At 38.5% G+C, this 19,019-nt stretch overlaps 1 long non-coding RNA gene across 7 annotated transcripts; it reads left to right on the top strand.

The window, feature by feature from the left end:
* The first annotated feature begins 3,819 nt into the window (after positions 1 to 3,819).
* On the top strand, positions 3,820 to 19,019 carry LOC110061402 (uncharacterized). 7 transcript variants are annotated; one of them, XR_016207120.1, is made up of 8 exons: positions 5,418 to 5,568; positions 5,916 to 6,014; positions 6,339 to 6,419; positions 8,437 to 8,543; positions 9,763 to 9,786; positions 10,083 to 10,135; positions 16,023 to 16,237; positions 18,355 to 19,019. It is a non-coding gene; the product is annotated as an uncharacterized LOC110061402 (long non-coding RNA). The 7 variants fall into 7 exon arrangements; XR_016207124.1 differs by lacking the exon at positions 6,339 to 6,419 and having other exon boundaries at positions 9,763 to 9,782; XR_016207119.1 differs by lacking the exon at positions 6,339 to 6,419.

The following is a 19,019-nucleotide window of genomic DNA, read 5'->3' as shown; positions in this document are numbered from 1 at the left end:
TATATATATATATATATATATATATATATATATATATATTTATACTTACTTAAACAACAACAACAAAAAAACATTTTCCATTATTTCATCCACACGACGTTTCAAAAATTGCTTTCATTGGATTGTTGGAAACGAATATTTATTCGAGAGTGACTATCCGCGTCACGCAATTGTTTAATTCATTTTCGCAACCTCGTTCCCAGGGTCTTTTCCATGGCTTAGGGGTGGGGCGTGGGAACGAGGTTGTCATTTTCGGTCAGCGGTCAGCGAGAAAGATGGCGGTGAATTTTGGGCCTTGTGCATTTGTGCTTCAGTTTTCTTACTGACCTGTATTTCATTTCTATTTAATACTGATGTTAACTGGCCGCCTGGCTCCGCTAGCCCTTATGGTTATTCCAGGCAGCTAGTGCTCTAATTTTCACTTTTAACATTTTCATTACAAATAAAGTTTAGATTAGATTAGATTGGATTCTAACGACGGATTTTGGGCGAAATCTTTGAGAAACACAGGTCAAGGCGGGCGACTTAAAACCATTTGCCCAGAGAAATATTTTTAATATCCTAACAGGTGGGTGTGTATATAATGCGTAGAAAGTGTTTTTATGGTATTTAAAGTTATAGCCCATAAAAGAATATGGCGATGTTTAAAGCTATAATTCGCTTGCCACACATTTTAAAATTTTGAGTGTCTGTTTGATCTCGTTTCGGGCTAAAACTAACTTCAATTTATTTTATTTTTCGTTCAGTCATACCACGAAGACCTGAATTGAATATAAAATCCACTGAAAGATTCTCAAGTAGCTGTTGTGATAGCGCGAAGCAATCAAATATTCAGAAAATTCAGCAAAACCGAAAGTAGATTTTGAGCCTAATCGAGGCGAAATCTTTTTTGACATATTCAAGGCTGTTGTCTAAGGAAATTTTTAAGGAGTCCTTCGGGCTTCTTCCACCAAAAGTTAGGAGCCCAAGCCACTTTTTTAGGAGCCCAAATAAAATTCTTCGTGGTCAATCCTGGGGGGGTTGGGGAGGTTGAGGAAGATGGCGGGAGGTTAATTGTGGAAATTTTGGGGAGGGGTCCTGAGGCAGAGATTTTCCATGAGACACTAATATGGTCTAATATCAATCAAATTTTATAAATAAAGCATTTAGCAAAGTGATCAGGTCTTGACTGAGAAAGAATACTATTTCTGGTCAAACTCAATTATTGGTGTATCCATGCAGGTGCTGCAGCTTTTTTTTATAAAAATTTATATTGCTGCTTTTGTTTTTGAGTTTTGAAATTCTATTTTAAAAAGACGAAGTAGGTAGTACAAATCATGAAGTGCAAGCCACAAATGAAAACAAATAAAAATGAAAGAGGCATTTGGGGGGGTTTGAATTTGGCCTCACTAAAATGTGCATTCCTTCCCGGGCTTGGGACATTAATATAAACAAAAGGTGATTTGGAGGCAGCATTGCAGCAATGTTGGCCACTTCTTTGGAGAAAATAAATTCTTGTATATTGGGCGGAGTCGCGACAATTCATTTGATAATTTAAAATATAGAACCCTAGTATGCAAAGAGAATTGCAATGATGTGTTCTTTTTGCTGGCTAGTTACTTGAATTATCCTTTCAGAACCTAAAGAAATTCATTCAGTACATCTAAGTTAAGTTTTCTGAAGTATCAGACAAATATTTAGACACATTTATCTTTCTTCAACTGTAAATATAATGTCAGCAGGATCATTACTCCAATTCCAAAAATATTTGTTATCAAAGTAGTTAATTTGCAACTTGGAATCAGTAAGGCATCAACAGAGACACAATCCATTGGCATACATGATGTACAGTTATTCAATACTGAGCTTGCAATGCATTATAGGGCGATTTTCGGTCGTTTCGTGAGCGGAGAGAGACTTGCCGTGCTTTTGCCCAGATTTCTCGTGATAAAAGCAAAACAGGACCAGAGTAGCTGTTGTTTTCCGTTTAATTTATTGTGTGAACGATTTTTTGACCAATTTCATGAGAAGATTGAAGTCATCGGACATATTACATGGGAAACAAAACTCCATGTTTAGGCGCCCACTCGGGCTCCTTGAACAAAACTTTAGTCACCCGCACTCGTAAGTTAGGCGCCTCAGGCGACCGGGCGCCCGTTAGGCAGCAGCCTTGCATATTTCTACCAGAGAAGGCTGTATTAGTAGAAATTAACCAAGCGAAATCAATTGTTCGACTTTTGCCATCGACAGGCGATTTAGGTCGATTTTTATAGGCATTCACTCTTAAGGTCTGTAGTTTAATCGAACAGTCTTGGCTAGAGATCAGCTAGTGGTTAAGTTTTGGAATGAAAACAGTGTTGGATCTGTCAAAATCTTAGTCCAAGAATGTGGCCGATCAAATCAGGTCTCCCCTGAAAACTACCTTTTCCTCGTGTCCTGGTCCTCCCGACTGAGAAGGGGCGTTCATGGGTAGGAGACTGGGCGGCCTTCTTTATCGAAAATTATTATCAAACTAAGGGGAGCTAGGGAAAACCGTTTGCTCAGAAAGAGAAATGGCCAGTTGCGATAGATGTTACTACCTAACCATGTCCAAGAAAAGGGAAAAACATGTTATCCGGAGACATTTTCTTTTTGAAGACTGGGAGAACATCAACCCTGGGCAATCCTATTTCTTCGCCAATAAAATAACCCCTTGGGAACTGTTCTACGTTGTACAGAATATCCCACGATGTCAGCTGGGTCAAATTGGCTGGAGCGACAGTCAATTCTTGTATACCATCCAGTTCGATTTTGATGTTGGCGTTTACCCTGTACAAGGTCCTAGATGTACAACCAACCGAGTCAAGATAGTTTCTGATTGTGCACTGTGCCCAGGCTGCCGCATCAACGTACCTACAGATATTGTAACGATATACCCATGGAATAGATACTATGCGCAGAATGGGTAGTGTTGAAGAGTTCCTGACTAAAGAAAACAAAAACTGTGAAGGAAAATCCGTTCAGCAACAACGCCTCTTAATGCAATACAAGACTACCTTTTAGCCAATTTAAGATCATCGTAGTTTTTTTACGTTGTATTTTTGCTAACGTTAGTTTGTGCCTAAGCTCTTGTACGCATTTTATTATTGCACTAAAATTGTACTAACCAATGAAGAATGACGACAAGAGAACTACAATGTTTCGAAACTGTGCACCATGTTTACTACACAAGGAAAGTTCTGTATACAGTAAACGATTCCCTGTTATTTGAGTTAGAATGACTTCTGAAACTCTAGGGAAACACTATCTTTGATTTAATTCCAATAACTTTCAGTGTCTGTTGGTTCACGTTCTTTCGTTCGACAACACATAAAAATACACAGTTATATTATCAACTTTAACAAAGGGTAGAATAGTTTAGGTTTTGTTTAACGACTATTTCTAATCATGAGTAACAAGTGGTCAAGTAAAGTCAGCTTTGCAGGGTAGCCCTCAGTGCGGAATGGTGGAACTTTTTGCTCCTCTGTCTCTCCCTCCCCTGAGAGACTGATGCAAAGGATCCGATTTTGCTTTCTTCTAAGACATTTCTGCTATCCATTCCCCAATCTGGGCTAATAATGTATGTTTGGATTTTCGATAAAGGTGTCTAAATGATGCAAAACTTTTTCTCTTAACCGCCAGCGGTCGCCGGCAGTCAGGCCAGTGCGGCGCTTCAAAACCCAGGGGGTTTCCGTCAAGGAGGGTTGTGGCAGAGATCCCAGGGTGCTGGTTCCAAGCCAGCCCCAAGGGCCTTAACCCAGGAGGGTGGAATGGGCAACAAAGTGAGGCATTTTTGGCTATTAAACTGGCCATTTTCTTTGCAGGGCAGTCCTCGCGGACCCTGCTGTGCAGGCTTAGGGATGGGTAGCGAGCCAGCCACACACAAGCAAGGTGGGTGAGTAGGCTGTGAAGTGATAGACTACCTGTGATAGATTCATTGAAAAACCTGTGTATTTCCTGCAAAAGTGGCAGGCTCGCTCGTTGTGTTGAATTTGACAAGGTTTTCAGAAATCCAGGCATGTATAATATAAAGGCAAAAGTGTAGCAAGATATAGAGGTAGGTAAAGTCTGCATGCGAGCCAAGTGGCCCATCAGGCCGGAGCTTATCCCGGTTTCTGTAGCATGAAGCGACTAGGAGTATTTCCACTCCCCCCTGGATGGGATGCTAGTCCATCGCAGGGTTACCCCTAGCATTAAGTTCGCCGGTACCCATTTATACACCTAGGTGGAGAGACGCACTGTGAGAGTAAAGTGTCTTGACCAAGGACACAACACAATGTCCCCGGCCAGGGCTCGAACCCGGACCGCTCGATCCGGAGACGAGCGCACTAACCATGAGGCCACCGCCCAAGATATAGAGATTAGCGACATTAAAAGTTTAACTAGGGTTAGCACAGTTTATCGAAGTTTTACTTTTTATTCTCTTTTATAAAATTTGTTTTCACTGTTTATGTTTTGAGGAGTTAATTAGGTCAACCAATTTTAGGCAATTTCAGCACACATTAACTGGTCATGGCCGTTATCAACTGAAATATCAAAATAACGGAGGAAGTCAGAGATTGACAAAATTTAAGAAGACTTGTAAAAAGTGTTATCATATAAGTACTAAGATTTCTAATTGCAAAGTCACCGAATAAAAATCGCCTCTCTTTGAACTGGAATAACCTAACATACTGTACGACCTAGCCTCTAACTTTAAACATCAAAGTCAAAAATGAAGGACATAAAATAACTAGAGATGTCAAAATTCTCACTAGGGCCCTGGGGCTCAATCTCAGTACGAAGTTCTTAAAAGTCAAGATGCATCCTAAACGTTGTTTCCTAGCAGTAGGCTTTTGTATTCGAACAATACTTACGAGTCATCTTAAGGCGGGGTTCCACCTGAATTTAAGAGAAATTTTAGGAAGTTTTGAAGAGAGATTAACTGGAAAAAAATAGTTTTGGAATACCACCAGACAGTTGACTGCCACCAAAAGGGTACCCCAGGTTGGTGGACAACTGTTTGGTGTACATCTACCAATTTTACACTTCAAATTCTAATTTTAAAACAACATCAAATCTTCCAAATTTCCTATTTCCATAAATTGTACTAATCCTTTGAGAAAAACTATTTATCCCCAAATATACCCCAAAATCCCCCAAAAGTTTACAAAGTAAACTGAAACATAGATATGTGGGATGAATGGAGAGATTTTTGACTGCTTGAAACGTGATCGAGATATTTGCGTTAAAACCAAAATACCCAACCAAAATAATGCGGCCTTCATTTGAAACCCCGCCTTAATCTGTCCTGGAAGGCATTTAAAGTCAGTCCGACCACGTGAGCTGGCGTGACACGTGCTGGTTGTATTTCCCATCGATCCAAGCGGGACGTTTTAACCTCCCCAGGATTGCGCAAAACAACAACAAAAACGTGCCCGGCTACCAAGTCACCGATGATCTCTGCGAAATTTCCAGGATTCATATGCTTGTGTTTCGCGAACTGGCAGCTGTTTGTAAACAGCGAGTTGGATAATATATTCTGTGGTGCTGGGTGTACTCGATCTTTTAAACCCTGTACACTACATGTTGGTAAGCATCCAGTAAGAAATCTAGAAGCAGCATTCTACATTAGGCCAAATTTTCCCACCTGTGTACTCACTCAGACCAAAATTTTCAATCTTTTGTTAGTGTTCGTACCCTAACCTGACTATAACGAGACACTGAAAATCGCAATTGTGTGATATCAAGTTGTTTACAACCTAAGCTCGGTGCCCTGGTCTAACCACTGAGCTCGTCTTGATGTACGTTCCATGTCAGACAAGCACAGTTTTGAGTTGCCAATGTCCTAGTGACTCAAGCTTTATACTCGTACATGTACTTGAGAATGGCAACACTGAAGGCAGATTTATCAGCAATTTGTTCCTATTACACTCCAGGATGTAATTCCATGGTACTGTGGAGGAGACCAGGAGTTGTTTTACATTAATTTGCTGCCAATACATATTACATGTGAAGAATCAATATAGGTTGGACAGGTTAGTGTCATATTGTACTAATAAACACTTGTTCCTACGTTTTTGAACTTTTGATTTTGGCTATATGTTAGTGTTTTTCTTGCAAGGGAGTGACTGTAAAAATACACCACTTAATTCACTCTGTGAGCGGAGCCTCTTTCATCTGTTTTTTTACATATGTATTGTAAAAAAAAGGCTCTGCTTGCAGGGTGCACTTAATTGTATTATGCAACTTTTTACCACCTAACAGAGGTAGGGAAAGTCTACCTATAAGTCTAGGAGACATTTAGCCTGATTCTGAGATGGTTCGGATTTCACTCACCTCCATTCTCTTCTCTTTTAAAGCTGGTTCCTAACACCACCGCCCATCGTCAAATTCCACCAATCCTGATTTGTCTGCTTGTGGTGCATAAATTTTTACAGGCTGTAAGTTATGTTCATTCAAAGGATAATTTATTAAATTAAAATGGGGATGTTTAAAACTCAAAATGGTAAAACAACAAAATGGTGCTATGGTTAGCCTGAATGGTGCTCTGGTTAGCCTAAATAGCGCTCAGGTTAGCCTAAATATCACTGACTCAACAGTGGTTAGCTCTCAGTAATTGTACCATTATCCCTTACGGACACTTGTATTCCGCATCAACTCTTACTCATAGTGCCATTTTGTCATTTCTCCATTTCTCTTTTAAATATTCTCATTTCAAATGCAAGTTTTATCCTTGTAGTGTTCAGGAGGCTGGATTTATTTTTGTTGTTGTCATTGTCCTTTCTCCTTAAACACAGAGCAAGCCTGTATAACAAGGCTGAGGTGTTCAGCCTGCCAATCACAAATCCCAACGGACCACCAATGCTCCCATTTGATTGGTTTTTGTTCACTCAGGTCTAATTTCAGTGTGTACCAAGTTGCCGCAAAATTTTGGAGAGCGATCAGTTGTAATTTTCTGTTTTGTTTTAGAAGTAAGGAATACCTTTTGAAGTAAACAGGCAATACACCTGTAGCTTCAGGAGAAGAGTATGGAAAGATAATAATAACTTTTTTGATTTCAATTTCATGATTTTGTTTTTTCCACTTGCAAAAGCATATTGTATGTTTTCGAGCTTTTACTCAAGTTATAATGCCGTGTCTTTTACTCTTGATGCCACAAAAGAATATAGAGTCTCTTTACTCCTTCGTGAATTTATAAGGCAGTTGAGAAATAACTTTGGAAACTAAAACCCATAAAAATGCAAAGATTCAAACAAACTTTTAAGATAACGTACAGCTGGTAATCATATGTTGCCAGATTTATACCACACAAAGAAGTTGAATGTAATTCAAACAGGCCACAAAACAAACTGTTATTATATATGCGATAATATGGTTATTCTTCAGCCAATTATCTAGAAGAGATTCCATAAGGTGAGCATCAGCTGCTGTTGTAATCTTGCTGCTCAAATTCAGTCGATCTTTTACGAATGCATTTTTGTTTTTATTGCATTCAGCCATGCATGAGTCTTCCTTCTCCTTTCAACATGTAATGTCGATATTCAGGTAAAATCTCACTTTGCCATTTTTCAAGTTTTCTTTATTTTCTTTGTTGTATTTTTTTTACTCGAATTTCTTTGCTCTGAATGAGCTGAATAGTAGAACAGTTTGAGAGGAATGACTGCATATTGCTCAAAAATCAGAATAATTTTGAATATCCCACCAAAAGCTGTCTGTGTTCGCAGGCTAACCGAAATTATGTCCTATGAGATTTGTTTTCATTCTCAGCATGCTCAGGTAAATGGAAACAGATAGCTCATTGATCGCAGGCATCAGCTTTGCTAGTATAGTCACCAGGGGAATTTGAATGTTCCGTAAACTAACTGCCGAATGGACAAAGAGAATTCATCATTTTGTTCTTCCAAGGGCATCTTCCAAAGTGTTAATGAAAGTCCTATTTTCTCTCAATTTTTCTTGTTTACCATATTTTATTCTAAGGAATGTTTCCATTGTTTTAGCAAAAAAACAAATGTTTTTCTTCACAACCTGTACTGTTGTGCGACCGTTTTTTCGGCTTTCCATTATTACACAGAAAAGTTGACCCTAAGTGCTTCAAAGGTTGGCGTGTCCTTGCCTTTTTGAGGCTCGCTCCATGTTTAAGTTTATTTTTTTATTATTTATTAAGTGCAACCTCAGTGACCAAACACTCGTCAAGAATCTTGGCAAGATAGATTTCTCACATCCAGATGATTATCATAAATTTGAAAAATTCAAGAAAGTTAAGACAACGTCAATGTTGAGAGAAATTCTGGAAGCATGCTGAATTATGACTCAACATTACTGGAATTCAAGATACATAAGGAGAACTAACCTTTATACCCTGGTTGACATCCTTTATCTTGGGTAAACAAGAATAACAAGTTTACCTGATGTACTTAACTATCTGCAAGCTGTGAAGAGTCAAATTTGTTTCCATAGATTTATGGCTTCAAGACTACTACCTCACCTCAGAGTGAATGTCATGAAAATGTTTAACTTCATCCGCTGCTCAAGTTTTGTACTTTGCATACACAGTTCTGTTGAAGGTGAGTTCAAGAAGTCTTGAACAAACGTGCACAAGATGGGTTGTTGCTTGTACTCACTATATAAAATTTGTCAGCAATTATTGCTTTACCATAATTCTTTTTATGAACAAAGTAGCTTTTCATGGCCAGACCTTTAATTTCAAAAACATCTACAAAATACATTTCCCAGTTCAAAAACTCTGAAGCGATTTTGTCTGTTTCTTTACAACTATGAGGATGGCATGTACTTTGTCCCCTGTGATCATGGCAGGAATATTCCCATGACAAGTCTGTCTGCCCCCCGCCCCCCCTCCCTGCTGCATGAAGAAATGAACTGAGGAAAACAAAAAGAAATCGCCCTGCATCTGCAAAAACCAAATGGTAAAGTCACTGCTCTCTATGCATTCAGATCATAAGAAGATCAGAAGAATTGAAATGGTCATTGAGTAAAAATATATGGTTGTCGCTCAACCACAAAGTACATGTAGAAGTAATTTCAACACAGACATCATTCATCTCCTTGGGGAGGGATCTTGGTTGTACTCTTGACAATATCAATGAGATGTAGATTTATGTAGATTATTATAATTATTATTAGACATCTAGTAGACTCTCTTTTGCTCAAAAATCCATGGAGGAGAACGCAAAGAAAAACACAACACAAGTGGGTGGCTGTGTGCAAGCATGATGTCCTTGTGAAGCCGCAAGTCACAAGTTGCGTGGGTATTGAAAGACGAGCAATTAGAGACTGCAATGGTTTCATACAGCATTTCTGAAGCCCAGCACTCTGGTGATAGCGTAATTCTATTGGTCGGTCCACGAAGTTATGACGCACATCTGTCGGTAATCTTTATTATAAATGACAAACAGCAAACTCTGTTGTAAAGTTTGCTGCCGACAGTTCATGAAACTTTCACCTTTGCCTTCCTGTTTTGAATTTCCATCTCTTGACCATTTTTTATTATGTTATGTTTTACACTTGTTTTAGAATGGCTGTGGTATTAGGAGGACTTTAAAGTAGAGTAGAGCCATTTGATCGAGCAGTATAAGTATTTTTTAGAGGTCATAGGTCTGGTTTCAGCCATTATCTGTTGCACATTTTTAGAGTATGACATCTCTGTAATTTGCCATGTGCCCTTAGCTCTTTTCTATTTCAACATATGTTTTATTTTTCTATTTCAATCTCTTCAATTAATGTAAATAGACTTCTTTTAATTATTATTATATTCTTGCTTTTCAGCAATATTTTGGATAAAGATTGTGAGTAAGCATTCAGTTCAATCATTTTGTGTGAGTATGTAGCTGTAGTGTAACTGAGATCGGCAATGGTGGATAAGGAGAGAACTGTGCATGTTGGAAGGCCCCGTTTACTTGGTTCGGCGAAGTATATTCATCTCCGCCAGTCCATATTTAATCTTTGGAGAGAGAGGAAAGACAGTCTGGGAAAGTTCACAGATAGCAAATTTGCAGAATATTGATGTTTGGATGATGGTATCTAAGCTTATATTGGTCAAAATGAAGTGGTAACTTATGCAAATTTGTGTTCACCTTTTACTTTAGAGCTGACAGAGAACCTTGTCTTGGTGGGGATGAGTTACCTTTGTACGATCTCGGTAAGCAACATTACACAACTTGTTGAAATAAGTAAGCTTATTATCACATCAATGTTTGTCTAGCCAGCATAACAGGCGTTATTTTTTTGCGTATTTTAGGCGAACAGAGACGAAAGTGAGGCGAGCACAAAGCGCGAGTCATGTGTGACGGGAAGAGCGTGAGAAAAATAATGCCTGTACACATACCATTTGAAGAAACTAGTCATAAAAGGGGATAAGTGACGATTTTGGTTGCTTTTCTTTTTTCTTGCTCCAAATTAGCTGAATTTTTGCATGTGGTCTTCAATGTAATAGAAAAACGTGGTTCTGTATTTTTGTGGCTGGTTTTTGCTTTGTTTTCGAGTTAAAACGTAGGCAAAAAACTTGGCTTTTCCTAGCCATGTCTTTAGGAGTTTATTTGTTGAACAGCAAACAGGCAGACTGTTTATAGTGTATGAAGTCAAAACCAAATCCCACAGCATATAGAGTGGAAATCTGGGAACGGATTGTTTACACTGGTTATGGTGACTTGAACACAACACGTGAATCGATCGAGCGTCAAACGAAATGCCATCAAACAAAAAAGAGATGTGCCGCATTAGAGCTCTGTCAACTAATATCTTAAGCATTGTTTTAAAGTACCTTGTATGCCTACCTGGTGGTTGAGAGGCATCATAAAGCCTCGATAAACCCGTAAGTCATCAGCACGTTTTAAAGAATCAAAATGTGTTCTGAAACTTCGAAGGCAGCTGATATACCGTAATCGTGTTATCGACGTTCGAAGTCAGATCGAGCCAGGTAGCAAAGTCCAAGAGCAGTTCTTGCCCAAGAAAAATACCCTCTGGTGAGTTGTGGCCCATTTGCCAAGCGTTGCTAGTGTCAAAGTTTGGAAAGCAAGAACTGGTTTTAGACTTATAAAATTTGTCTTGTATCGACCGCCATGTTTTCCCGCGCACGAGGTGTAAGGACCCTTCCTGGCATGCATAGCGACTACATTCTGCGGACGTTTCTCGAACTGGTAACTAGATTTAAACATAATAATGGCCAGCAAGTGGCGATCGATTGTAACAGATCTGTGATCCAGTTTGCATTGATTTTATTTCAAATCGGCATGATTTGTAGTGTTTTGAGCTTCTGGGATCAGGGGACATGCAGATGTGTGGAGACCCGTACGTTGCTCAGAAGGGTTAATCTGTTAATCTGTCAGCCCTATTTATAGAGCGTTTTCACGTGGAGTCATCAAATTCTTAAATCCAAAACTAAACAGCCACCAAAGTTGTTATCCTCATCAGGCATAAGAGATACCAGCGCATTTTGAACTTGGAAATTATGGCGGTGCGTGACATAAAGCTACGATCGCGTTTGTCGAAAACTATGTTTTATCTCATGATTTTTTAGCCACTGAAGACGTTGCCATATTTGGAAAAGTGCTTATTGAAATGTTTATTTGTTTCATTTTAATTTTATTTGCACCTTTTTTGACCTGAAATCAGCATTTTTGAGCTTATACGTTGCGTGAAATTACCATTTTCAGGAGCCCATCATGGGCTCCTACCATTTTGCTGTTTTCTAAGTGAAACCAACATCCTTGCCGTCACGCGTTAACGTCAAATCAACATTTTAACCTATTTAGACTTGAAATCAACATCATTGAGCTTATGCGCTGCGTAAAATCGACATTTTGCTGGTTTTTAAGTGAAACCAACATCCTTCCCGTCACGCGTCAACGTGAAATCAACATTTAAACCTTTTTTGACCTAAAATCAACATTTTTGAGCTTATACGTTGCGTGGAATTGACATTCTGCTGGTTTCTAAGAGAAATCAACCTCCATGCCGTCACGCGTTAACGTCAAATCAACATTTTAACCTATTTTAGACCTGAAATCAACATCATTAAGCTTATGCGTTGCGTGAAATTGACATTTTGCTGGTTTCTAAGTGAAATCAACCTCCTTGTCGTCACGTGCTAACATGAAATCAACATTTAAACCTTTTTTGACCTAAAAGTAACATTTTTGAGCTTATACGTTGCGTGAAATTGACATTTTGCTGCTTTCTAAGTGAGATCAAAGTCCCTGCGGTTGTGGCGGGCCGATCCTTTGTTATGGTGAGACTTCGACTTATAACAAAGGCTTGGCTTGGTTATTATAACAAAGGATCGGCTCTGTTTATCATAACAAAGGCCCGGCTTTGTTTATTTGCAGCCTCAGTGGGAAAAGGGCGTTAGGTATTTTAATCAAAAGTGAACTTTGTCGAAAACGCTCCAAATTTCGCATAGAGTTTTGTTTAGGTATGTTTAGCAATGTCCCGTAGTTTTTCCGCTAAACTTTGCTTTGTTTTCAGGATATTGCGTATGCAAAAAACCACTCGGTTTTCCTAGCGGCGTCTTTATAAAGTGAAGCAAAAACCAGCGGCAAAAATACAGGAACACGTTTTTCTATTACATTGAAGACCACATGCAAAAATTCAGCTAATTTGGAGCAAGAAAAAAGAAAAGCAACCAAAATCGTCACTTATCCCCTTTTATGACTAGCTTCTTCATTTAGGCTTTTGTACATTATGCTCTTATTTCCCCACTAAAATGCTCCACCTTAATGCTCCATTTTTTCCACTAAAATGCTCGGTTTCCCCCAAAAAGGTCACTAAAATGTTTAGTTAATGCTCATACATAGGGTTTTTTAAATTTTAATAATTTTAACACCATCAACAGTTCGGCAGAGTGCTTAACAAAAACATACACTTAGTATAACAAGCTGACAACAATGTATGCAGTAGTTTTGATACACCAAAAGATAACTCTGTAAATGATCTCTTGTTCTGTCCATTCTTTGTCCCTTTGATTGAAACTTAAGTGAAGAGACTAAGTTTAAGGTGGCTGAACACAGTATTTGACACGTGTTTCATTCACCTTTTTCTCTAAAACCCTTGATCCCTCGGTCGTCAAAAATGGCAGCAAGCTAGTTAACATCACAAACTTTGGCTTTTTGATGGTTAAGCTGACATATATGCCGTTGCCATGACAACATGAATAAATATAAACAGGCCTCTAAAATCGGTTTTGTTTATTTGTAGAAAATCTAGTCGTTAGATTTTCTTTATAATTTGCGTGCAACAAGGTTGTAACGATTCTCACAAGTTACGACCATTTTGCTAATAATTTAACAGAGATCTTCAATTATTCCTTGTTGAAGGTTCACTGGAATATCTAGAATTTCCTTTGTTAAGTTCAGTTATTAAATTCAATATTCCAATTACTTATTCCTAAAGTATTTTCGTGCCAAATTTTGTGAGATTCTAATGAGTGGTTCTCGAGAAATAAGCGTATTTCCGAGATTGCAATTTTTCATTCAATCCAATTTTTTGACTTACGACACATGCGCTGCATGTAAATCGGTGATTTCGGTAACAAAGAAAAGGCTGAGAATTGCTGGGTTCTTTTCATCGTTACCTTTTCTAACATATCTTTGTAATAAAAGACTAAAGCCATCAATACACTGTGGCTAATTATAGAGAAAAATAGCACAGATAGTGTGGGTGTTGAGTAAATAAAATGATCGCTCTAGTGACGGCATGTTTGTTTTTTTGCAATCTTTGTGCCCACGCTGAATTGCATCAGCAAAAGTGCGCACGCAAACTGTGTGCGGCCACCTTAGTAAGTCTTAGTTTTCTTGTAAAAAAAAAATTTGACTTTACTATTTTCTGTGGAAAAAATATTAATTTTCCGGGAAAATGCCACTAAAATGCTCGAGTAATGCTCAGTGTGTTTGCCTCAGTAAAATGCTCAAAAAAATGTTAGCATAATGTACAAAAGCCTAATACCATTGTTCAAGCTGTTCCACCCCCAGACACACCCTAAATGACCAGCCAATCACAGCGTTACATAAACAGCTGTAATCATGGTGCGTTGTGGGCCAAATCTACATATTTCCAAGGTCTTGTTTTCATCCCTAAAATGGAGAAATTACTTCTTTGGGACTTAGAATGGAAAGGAAAAGCACAAACCAATATTTAGGTGGCCACAGAATGGAATAGCAAGGTGTACAGAGTCCTCAAACCTTTCTGGTAAGGAAATTTTCCTTCCTGCAACCATCGCGAAAATATGACGATCGGTGCGATTTCAATTTTGATAACAGATCGTGAACTTCAAAGCAGCTTCCTAGACTTTAGAAAAGCAAAAATGGTAATGTCCAGTATGACTTCGGGGTTGAATTCAACTTCTGAAATGATTGGTAAGGCCACAACCGATAAAATGACTGCAAAAGTCACCGGTAGAAACTCAAGCTTTCGCTTTAGCGTGAAGAATTTATTTGAACACACGGTAGATGCGGCAGCAAAGCACGTCTGCGAAATTTTGAACTTTTTTTTTTTTTGCTTTTTTGCTATTGTTATTGACCTTCCTGTCACAATTCCTTCATTTGTTTGCCTTTATTTGGGAATTTTAAGTTTTAAAAGTGAACGGTATTTTTGCACGCTTGGATTTCTGCATAATTATTTTCGACAACCTCCACGTTTTTTTTGTTTAGTTTATTCGGTTCGTTTAAATATATTTGTTTGAGTCTAATTCAGTTACAACAGAACTCCTGAGAAAAGAACTAAGTGGGTACTAATTTAACACAGTTGAAATTTGATTTATCTCAAAAAAATTGGCTTGTTTTTCTCGTCTTTTTTATTTTCATTCGCTGCACTGTATTATTTCATCGCGCGGCCAAAAAATTATCTCGATTCTTGTTTTTAAATTGGTTTTTACTTGTTTCTTTCGCTTTTATTTCCCGATGTCTTGTCAAGTGTTATTTGTTATGGTAAAAGAATGGAAATTCTGTTTTATTCAGTTTCGTTTTGTCCTCCGAAGTCAATAATTAATTCATTTTTGCAAAGTCAATTTTCTCGGCTTTTGGCACGCAGCAAAGAAAAAATTAAATTTCTTGTGTTCTTTAATATTAGTTTTACATATCAAGTTGAGTTCTTTTTGTCAATATTTTTTAATATTTTATCCCTTCATTTATTTAACTATAAATAACTGGCGTCTTAAAATCTGATCTTGTGTCTGTGGTTTAATACTGCGCATCAGATCTATTTTTGTGCTTCTTCTAGCTCTGAGATATTCCCAAAAATGCCTGGGAATCAAGAGTGGGTCGTAGGCAATTTCATGCAGGGTTAATGGGTTAAAGGGCAGCGAGGAAGGAGGCACGGTGGGAAATGAATGGAGGGCTTCTGGAATAGCTTCATCCACAGAACAACATGATAATTCAAGATGCTGTGATTTGAAAAACATTCAAGGATCATGTGATGTAAAGTAACCAATTGGGTAGCCGCGTTCATATTTGAATGCTGGAACAGCTTGAACAATGGTTTGTGCACAGGCATTTTTTTTTTTTTTTTTTGCGCTCTTTCCCTCGTGCGTGACTCGTGCTTTGTGCTCGCCTCGCTTTTGCCTCTGTTCACCTAACATACGAAAAAATATTACGCCTGTTCTGCAGGCTACATTTGTTCCTAGGATCATAAACTAAGTGCTGAAAATTTGTTTACCTTATTGTCTTATAGTTGTCTCAGCAGCACTTTGTTTCTTTTACAACGTGATTTACTGCAGTGGAACATATTGAAGAAGCCATTTATGTGCACCGTGACCTCTAAGTTCGACCCCTGCTCACGTGATGCCTCATCGGCAGCGCTCTCTTTATTTTGGAAGTCTCTCAAATTTGTAGGTCCATCTCTGGTGCTCAAGCTTTAGTTGTATAAATGTTGTCATGAAAATATGGACCAAAACAGACTATAGTGGCTAATTTGATAAGGTTTTTGGTTTACAATGTTCTAAGCCCAGTTGCTACTGGGGTGTTTAAACATTTACAAATAAACAGGTGCAATGTTCTCATGATAATACACAGTAACAAGTATTGTTTTGTCCATAGGAGTGTTGATGTTACAGGTGTGACCCCAAGCAGAGTGTTCAAATGCGGGGCTCAAATATCTCTTTTGGCACAGTTGGTGGAAATCCCTTTTCAGTTTTGGGACATGAAGGAAAGATGGATGGTGTTGATCATGCTGCCTCGGTTGGTTCTGACGAGTCCATGTGCAGTACTGGCAGCTTTGATTTGTTTAGTGGAGATCACCATTTCACAAAAAGGTACTAGTACTGCTACATTTTGGATGTACATGTAGTAAGTCCTTTCTTGCTTGTTGGCAAAAATACTAAAACATCAGTGGTACAAGTTACTCTGATTAATTTTGTGGTTGCCTAGTGCAGTGGCATACCACTAGATCATCAGTCTACTCAAACTCATGCTGATGAAGTATGAACTATTCCGATTTGCTTGACCAGGAATTAACTAGCCTGCGTAGCAAGCGTTTCTGTGAAGTTGGAAGCAAAGAAAGACCGAGGAACAGGATTTTCGGTGTTTTGTCTGCGCGGAAAATGGGGCGAGAGCCAAAAAAGAGAAAGAGGGGGCTGGGAGAGGGGAAGGAAGGAAATGCTTGCAGACAAACCCCTGGATTTTGAAAACCTCCGTTCACCAGTGAACGGAGTTCATGATTGGCTGGGCTAGTCCAATATTATTGACATGTGTCAATCAAAGGTATTAAACTTCTGAGTGCCAGAAAAAAGGGGAAGACGCGTTCGAAGCTTGTTTACAAAACAGTACGGTAGAAATCCTTTAGTGCAATGTGGACGCTTTGGTTTTCGAAGCCTGTACATTATTGTAGAAGCAAGCGCGACACAATTTGTGGCTGTTCCTTTAATTTTAACATCACTTTCTTGAATGCTACATGCACCAAGGACAAGATAATAAACCATGAGACAGAAAATTCACACTACCGCATAGGAAAACCTAGTGATTTCGTCTGGCTTGTTACATAGCAACATGTCGTAGGTACTCTGAGATTTCATTAGAAGCATTTTTGTTGACAGCAGTTAGAACCTCTGGGTACAGTTCTGAAGGATTTGTTATAGTGTTAGCTGCGGCATGCCAGTTTTTGTCACAGATTTGCCTTACCAAAAATTTAGTCATCTCGTCGTGGGGAATTCCTACAAGGACATTTTATAAACAACTTTGACTTGGAGGCTGCCTAGGGTAAGATTATCTTTATTCAGATACTGGTCAAGATTATCGTTATTTTCCCTCTCAGATGTTTCAAGCCTCTCCTGCCCAAATTCCAAAGTTTTCCGAGAAGACTCTCCTTTGTTTGTTTTTGCTACAAGTGATAGCACTTGAACCAATTTGCGGATCTGGCATTTCCAGCAAACGCTTCTTTACTGGAGTTGCCTTTGTGGAAGTTGACTTGCTAATTTTACCTTGTATCAATTCCTGGACGAATGAATACAGTGATCCAAGATTTCGAACCTTGCGAGCACAAGGATTACTAGCGCAACTTGAATACTTCTCACATCTTTCTGGCACATTTGTGCTAAAACTTCACCCTTACAGTCCTTCCTTTTAGACTGAGTAGAAAGAGTAGCTTGATTATAAATTACCAAATTTAATTCATCGAGATTTCTCCGCTCCCACCGTGCATATTTTGACAAGTTAAAGTTTATTTTGGTTCAAAGTTCACTTCTGCTACGGAAGGCCGAAGATTTTATTGGTTAATTTATGGCAGCCGATGACAGCACGAAATCTCAGTGTGCGCACTCTGGTATGAAAGGCCAAGTGAGCAGTTTTCAAAATCTAGGGGTTTGTCTGCAAGCATTTCCTTCTTTCCTTCCCCTCCCCCTCGCCCCTCTTTTACTCGCTCAATTTTTCACGTTGTAATTCTTTGCTCCTGAACCCCACAGAAACGCTTGCTACGCAGGGTAGGAATTAACCAGTTGGTTTTCACATAGTTGTTTTGAGTGCCCTGTTACCTACTTTTTGTCAAATACATTAGTACATTTTATTTCAAAATATGAAATATTGATTTGAAGTACAAATATACTGTTGTTGCTGATTTTGTTTTGCTGGAAATTGTGAATTGAGTACCAGTTTCTTTATCTTTTTTTTGGTCACTATTCAGTAGCAGGTCCTGCATTTGGAGGCAGAACAATGACAATTCAATTGTAGAAAAGTACAGTGGCTATTATGCAAAACTCTCTCTTATTATAGTTAGTGTCAGTGTTATCAATTGTTAATAAAGCTTTCGTTTTCTTAAAAGTAACCAAGAGCAAATCAGAACAGCAGTTGAAAATTATAAATTTAGGTGTATAGAAAGGGTTTGTACATACATACAAGATGCACAATTTGATTTTTCCTTCATTTGCTTATAATCAAGAATTGAGCTCAAGAACTCAACAATGATGATGACACCAAGTTGGTTTGTCAAGATATGGGGATTAGTGTTGAGGATGATAAGCGTACAGTCACCATGGTGAAAGATGTGGTCAGCGTGACACAAATCCTCCTACCAACTTTTCAACCACTACCTGTCGAGGACAAAGCTATCATTGTAGACAACGATATACAAGCTCTCCAAGATTCCTGTGATATAGCCAAAGTACAAAAACCAAATGAAGATCTATCAAGGAGGTTATTGACAACAGGGAGAAGCTGTTACTTGACTTGGAAAATTCATTGGCAAAATAACTAGCATTCATAGCAAATGAAAAGAATTAGCATTTCTTCATGAAAGAAGTTGTTTTGTTTCAGCAGAAGAACTACCAAGGAACTGGTGATGACATATTTAAGATGTGTGCTGACCTGGTACAGAATTGATGAGAATGCATTGTTCCATGGGTGAGATTTTTGTGGTTGATAATTTGTTGATAGTTTTAATAATTATTTGTTTCTCATTAGATTTCTCCGGAGAGAAGTAGACATGTAGCAAACAAGCTGTCATCAGTCGCATAGCTGTTGAGTCCGAGTGCCAACAGTCCAAGATATATGTACATTTAATTCTGCATGAGAAAGAATTGTCAGTAAAACTGTTCATTGTCTGTC

This window comes from Orbicella faveolata, unplaced genomic scaffold (genome assembly GCF_042242905.1).
Source record: "Orbicella faveolata isolate gen_17 unplaced genomic scaffold, um_ofav_v1 contig_2, whole genome shotgun sequence".
NCBI lineage: Eukaryota > Metazoa > Cnidaria > Anthozoa > Scleractinia > Merulinidae > Orbicella > Orbicella faveolata.
The sequence above is the reverse complement of the archived record's forward strand: the minus strand, read 5'-3'. Positions and strand labels throughout refer to the sequence as shown.